The sequence below is a fragment of the Microtus ochrogaster genome, chromosome 7 (assembly GCF_000317375.1).
Source record: "Microtus ochrogaster isolate Prairie Vole_2 chromosome 7, MicOch1.0, whole genome shotgun sequence".
In the NCBI taxonomy this organism is placed as follows: Eukaryota; Metazoa; Chordata; class Mammalia; order Rodentia; family Cricetidae; genus Microtus; species Microtus ochrogaster.
In genome coordinates this window covers 21,962,964-21,968,735 of record NC_022014.1, presented here as the reverse complement: position 1 = coordinate 21,968,735, position 5,772 = coordinate 21,962,964, and the positions used below count along the sequence as shown (strand labels likewise).

At 43.1% G+C, this 5,772-nt stretch overlaps 1 protein-coding gene across 1 annotated transcript in view; it reads right to left on the bottom strand.

The window, feature by feature from the left end:
* Window positions 1–5,772, bottom strand: part of Efcab5 (EF-hand calcium binding domain 5) — a 105,186-nt gene that overhangs the window by 51,638 nt on the left and 47,776 nt on the right. The gene's annotated exons all lie outside the window — the stretch shown is intronic.

The following is a 5,772-nucleotide window of genomic DNA, read 5'->3' as shown; positions in this document are numbered from 1 at the left end:
CTAGAAGGCAGAGAGTCAGTTGTCATCTAGAAGGCAGGGAGTCAGTTGTCATCTAGAAGGCAGAGAGTCAGTTGTCATCTAGAAGGCAGAGAGTCGGTTGTCATCTAGAAGGCAGAGAGTCGGTTGTCATCTAGAAGCAGAGGAAGGAAGACCGCCTCACTGAAGAAGGGTACAGAGCCACATGGCTAAACATAGATAACAATTACGGATTAATTTAAGTTGTAAAAGGTAGTTAATAATAAGCCCGAGCAATAGGCCCAACAGTTTAGAATTAATATAAGCCTCTGTGGTGTGCTTATTTGGAACTAAATGGCTGTGGGACTGGGCAGGACAGAAACTCCTGTCAATAGTCTACATGGTTTTACAAAGACACAGTAGTTACTAACTTTCACTAGAAATGTCTAGGAAAATGTTTCCCCTCTATTGTTGAGCATACAGTGATTCTAGGACTTGTGTGTTTGTGTTCTTTGTCCATTTCTCTTTAGGTGCTTATAGGATGGCTGCCATTAGGGGCCAGTCACGGTGCTTGTTGACTGTGTGGTATACAGACCTCATGCTGCTTACCCCTTTCGAAGTTTTGTTATGGATTTCACGTTCTGTGCCCTGGGTTGCCGTCTAGAGATGCTCCTGGAACTTCTCTGCACAGCCGACCCCCTTCCCAGTGCATATTTAGGAGTGCTAAGCATTGGCCGCCAGGTGAGTGGAAAGTGCTCTTGGCTCCATTTCCTTAGATCTCCTTCCACTGTCCTTAAATCCCCCCACCATGCTGCCTGCTTGGACTTTCCAAATATTCATAGTGTTACCTTCAGCCTCCAACTCTGATTAGAGCCAAGGAGGAATGGAGACTCGGGTAGTAACCTAACTTAGAGACCAGCTGACCTCTGAATTAGTCACCGTCTCCAGCCTCCTTCCACCACCTGGCCCCAGTTTCCTAGTAAGACAAACTGCGTGGATGCGATTTTTGGACACTATTATTTATCCTCCCTTGCTCTAGGATTCTCTAGTCTTTCTTGAGAACCCAGTATTTTTATCTTAAAATCCAGGTTTTCTTTTCTTTTCTCTTTTTAATTCAAGTTTTCTAAAAGTTTATTTCAGCCAGTGTTGAAAAAAAAATCCATTCAGAAATTCAGTTGACTTTTCTATTCTGGATTCTGCCTTCCTTCCAAGAGCACCACAGAGACTGTTTAATGATGAGAGGGAAAACAAGGAACACAAGCAAACCTCTACTAACTCCTCCAGAGAGCATCCTGCCGTGTTGACCATGGCAATGGAGCTGCTGTTAAATTAGCTGGCCAACAGTGGTTGCCTTCTAGGCATCTTACCAGGAAGGAAAAATCATAACACCAGAATAACCTGGTAGTTCTGACAACAAAGGCACTGTTCGAACAAGTGCTTGAAAGACAAATAGGCATTGCAGATTTTATAGACTATATTCCTGATTTAAGTTAAGTTAGCAGGGATCTGAAAATTGCATATTTATGTTGCAATATGTCAGTTTCCTTTTGAGAATTACTTTTCTCTCAGCTGGTTGTGGCTATCAACATGCTTAATCCCAGCACACAGGAGGCTGAGGCAGGCGAATCTCTAAGTTTGAGGCCAGCCTGTTCTATAAAGTAAGTTTTAGGAAACCCAGGGCTACACAGAGAAACCTGTCTTGGAAAACCAGAAAGAAAGAAGGAAAGAAAGGAAGAAAGGAAGGAAGGAAGGAAGGAAGGAAGGAAGGAAGGAAGGAAGGAAGGAAGGAAGGAAGGAAAAGAAAGCAAGAGAGGCTATAGGGACCAGCAAGATGGCTCAACAGGTTAAGGAACGTGTTACCAAGGCTATCAACCTGAGTTCAATGCCTGGGCCCCATGTGGTGGGGATGACTGCTGTAAGTTGTCCTCTGACCTCGCATGTGCACCAAGGCATGTGCATGGGTACTTGTACACATCCATAATAGACACATAAATTAGTACATATGTCCTGAGAAAACTAATTGATTCATTTATCAAGAGTACATAACAAAATAAACTCACTGTATCATACAGGACCTCTCTCTCTCTCTCTTTGGTTTTTCAACAGACTTCCTTTGTGTAACAACCTTAGCTGTTCTGGAACTCGCTCTGTAGACCAGGCTGGCTTCAAACTCATAGAGATCTGCCTGCCTCTGCCTCCCAAGAGCTGGGACTAGAGGCGTTCACACCATGCCCAGCGACATAGGATCTCTTTAATGACTGTCTTCAGGAGAAATATTTGGTTATACTTCAAACTCCAATCTGTATCGGTTTCTATTTTTCCCTGTCTCTGTCTGTCTATCTCTCCCTCTGTCTGTCTCTCTCTTAGGCCTGCAGGTAGACATCCATGCATGTGGAGGCCAGAGGACAATCTCATCTTTTCAAACAGGCTCTCTCACTGGCCTGGAACTTACCCAATAGCCTAGGCTGTCTGGCCAGAGCTCCTCGGGACCCACCTGTCACCCAGCACCCGGCCACTGGCTAGCTTTACCCAAAATAATTACACAGAAACTGTATTCATTTAAACACTGCTTGGCCCATTAGCTCTAGCCTCTTACTGGTTTACTCACATCTTGATTAACCCATTTCTATTAATGTGTGTAGCACCACGAGGTGGTGGCTTACTGGGAAGATTCTAACCTGCATCCATCTCAGAGAGGAGAGCTATGACGTCTGACTCTGCTTTCTTTCTCCCGGCTTTCTGTTCTGTCTACTCCACCCACCTATGTTCTGACCTATCAGGCCAAGCAGTTTCTTTATTAATTAACCAATGAAAGCAACACATAGAAAGAAGACCCACCTACATCAGTCATCAGTGTTGAAATTTTAAGCATATGCCATCATGCTTAGCTTTTCACGTGGGTTCTGAGGCTTAAACTTAGGTCCCCATGCTTGCACGGCAAATACTTCCACCAACTGAGCTATTTCCCCAGCCCCTTCAACCCTTTCTCTTAAGCAATAATTTGTATTTTTCATAAAAGATGGCCCATAGGTATGTTTTGTTATTTGTCTGTCTCCCTGAGCCCTTCACATTCACTAGCAGAAACCTTAGATTCAAACTTGAAGAGAAATACTATAAAAATGTAGGTCACTGTGGCTAAATTATAGCTCCATTCAGTATCCTCTCTTTTTTGATTCTCTCCATTCCCTGAAATTTTTTTCTATTCTTGTGACTGTCCTTAAATCCTTTCTGGGGGAGGCTTTCATGGATGCAGCTAGCATGGGGCCCACATTGTACCCTGCCCTGCTCAAATTAGTGAAGAATACTGTCATGCTAGTTAAAGGTGACCCCAAGGGGCCAAGGGTGTGACGTCTGTTCATGCCTTCTTTGTGTAGACTTGCAGGGAGAAGAACATAAGAAGGAAAGCCCAGAGATCCATCAGTTTTGCAGAATTTTCCCAGAAGCCCTCTGAAAGGTAGATGACAATGTCCAGGAAAGAGAAATGTAAAAGTAGATGAAGTGCACATGGCCAGGAAATGAAGGCTTATGAACCAGCTAAGGGAAGCAAGAAGAAAAAAAGATCTAATGTCACCCAGGGACTACTGTCTGTATGTTCCTTGATCCACTGTGATTGCTGCACTAAGATCAAACCTACAAACCCTGGTATCTCTATTGATGATGTGGCACCAATGGTAGGTGACATGTAGAATGGCTCAAGTGACAGGGAAAAGCAGCTGAGTATCACTCAGATTGTGCAGCAGAAGAGGTGTGGGGAGGAGGCTTCTGATCATGGTTCAAAAGAAAGTCTGATGGCACAAACATCACACAGAAGTTTCCAGAAAAAAGCAGAAGAGGAAGAAAAGAAGAGATCAGACTGGGAGAAGATAAGGTTTTTCATCTCAAAGCCCACCCTCAGTGAGGATCAGAGGGGAAAGTTTGCCCCAGTGCAAGTCCTACAGGGAAGAGGTTTCCCCGAGTAAGTGTTACAGCTCTGAAGGGAAAGGTATCCTGGCAGTCAGGAGTTAAGGAATCCCACAAAGTCACACCATACAAGTCTTACATAAGAGATTTACCGGTAGAGACCCAAGAGGGTGGATGCCTCTGCTCTGGCAAGAAGCAGCAGTGAACTAAGCAGAAGGAGGCTTTATATAGGCTTTCTTGGAGGTGGGTGGAGTTTTCCAGGGTGGCCTGGGATTGGAGGGGTTATGTGGCCTGATCTTGGGGCAAATGTGAGGATTGGAGGGATTTTCTGCTCAGAGGTTGGTGGGCTTGGGTAAGTTTTTTCATCCAGAAATGGGTTCAGACTTTTGCTCTACAGGCTGTACCTCCTAAACCTCCACAAACAGCACTATGAACTGGAATCCGGTGTTCAAATGTCTAAGACTATAGAGGGCATTTCCCACTCAAACCATCACAGAACACTTGTTGCTTTGGCAGAGGACTTTGGTTAGATTCCCAGCACCCACATAGCGGCTTACAACTTCCTTTAACTTCAGTTGGAGAAATCACAGTGCCCTCTTCTGGCCTTCTCAGGCACTGCACACATGTGGTGCACATACATACATGCATATAAAAAAAGCATACATGTAAGATTAAATAAATATTTTAAATAGGTAAAGTAAATAAAAAGGCATTTGTGCTCTTACACCACAGTTTGCTCTTGGTATGAGAAGGCACCTGGAGCTGTTTTGGGCATTTTATTTTCAATTTGTAAGGTATAAGATAGATGTCTACTGTATATATCTAAGGTTTGTAATGAGAAGAAAATAACTGAACAGGCTCCTGGTGTACTTCCCTCCATGTGGAGGCTGTGGGGGAAGATGCCTTTTAGAGGAGCTGTAGCTCAGGGTATGCACAGAGGCTGGACCTGTGGGCACTGTAGGGGGCATTCATTTTGCCTCGGATTGTCTTGGTTGTTTTTTTTTTAACATAGTAATATGGCATTCTGTTGCAACTCTTAGTGTAGAAAAGGGGGATGGTGGTCAGTGGATATGAGAATATTTGGAACTGTTTTTAGTTACATTCTGTACATTTCAAATTATTCATTTATGTACTTATGTACTTATTTATTTATGATCTAGAACTCTTCATCATCAGCAAAGGCACAGACTGCTTCTCCAATGGAAGTAGAAAAACCTCGTTACCTTAAATAATTGGCAATGCTCTGCCACTTCTTGCATGTTTGGAGTACTGGAATATTTGTGAAGTTAAATAGTGCTACATTAAAAATCACTATCGATATTTATCCAGAAAGTTGTCCATCTCTTTTAAGTTTTCCAATTTTGTGGAGTACAGGTTTTAAAAATAAGACCTAATGATTCTCTGGTTTTCCTCCGTGTCTGTTGTTATGTCCTCCTTTTCATTTCTGGTTTTGTTAATTTGGAAATTCTTTCTTGGCCTTTTGGTTAGTTTGGATAAAGGTTTGTTCCTCAACTGAAGAATGGATAAGGAAAATGTGCTACATTTATACATGAAGTGCTACACAGCAGAAAAAATAGTGACATATTGAGATTTGTAGGCAAATAAATGGATGGATCTAGAAAATATGTGATTGAGTGAGGTAACCCAGACCCAGAAAGACAAATATATGTACTCACTCATAAGTGGCTTTTAGACATAAAGCAAAGAAATCAGCCTACACTTCACAACCCCAGAGAACCTAGACAACAATGAGGGCCATAAGAGAGACAAACATGGATCTCTAATCTACACGGGAAGTAGAAAGACAAGATTTCAACCAGGCGGTGGTGGCGCATGCCTTTAATCCCAGCACTCGGGAGGCAGAGGCAGATGGATCTCTGTGAGTTCGAGACCAGCCTGGTCTACAAGAGCTAGTTC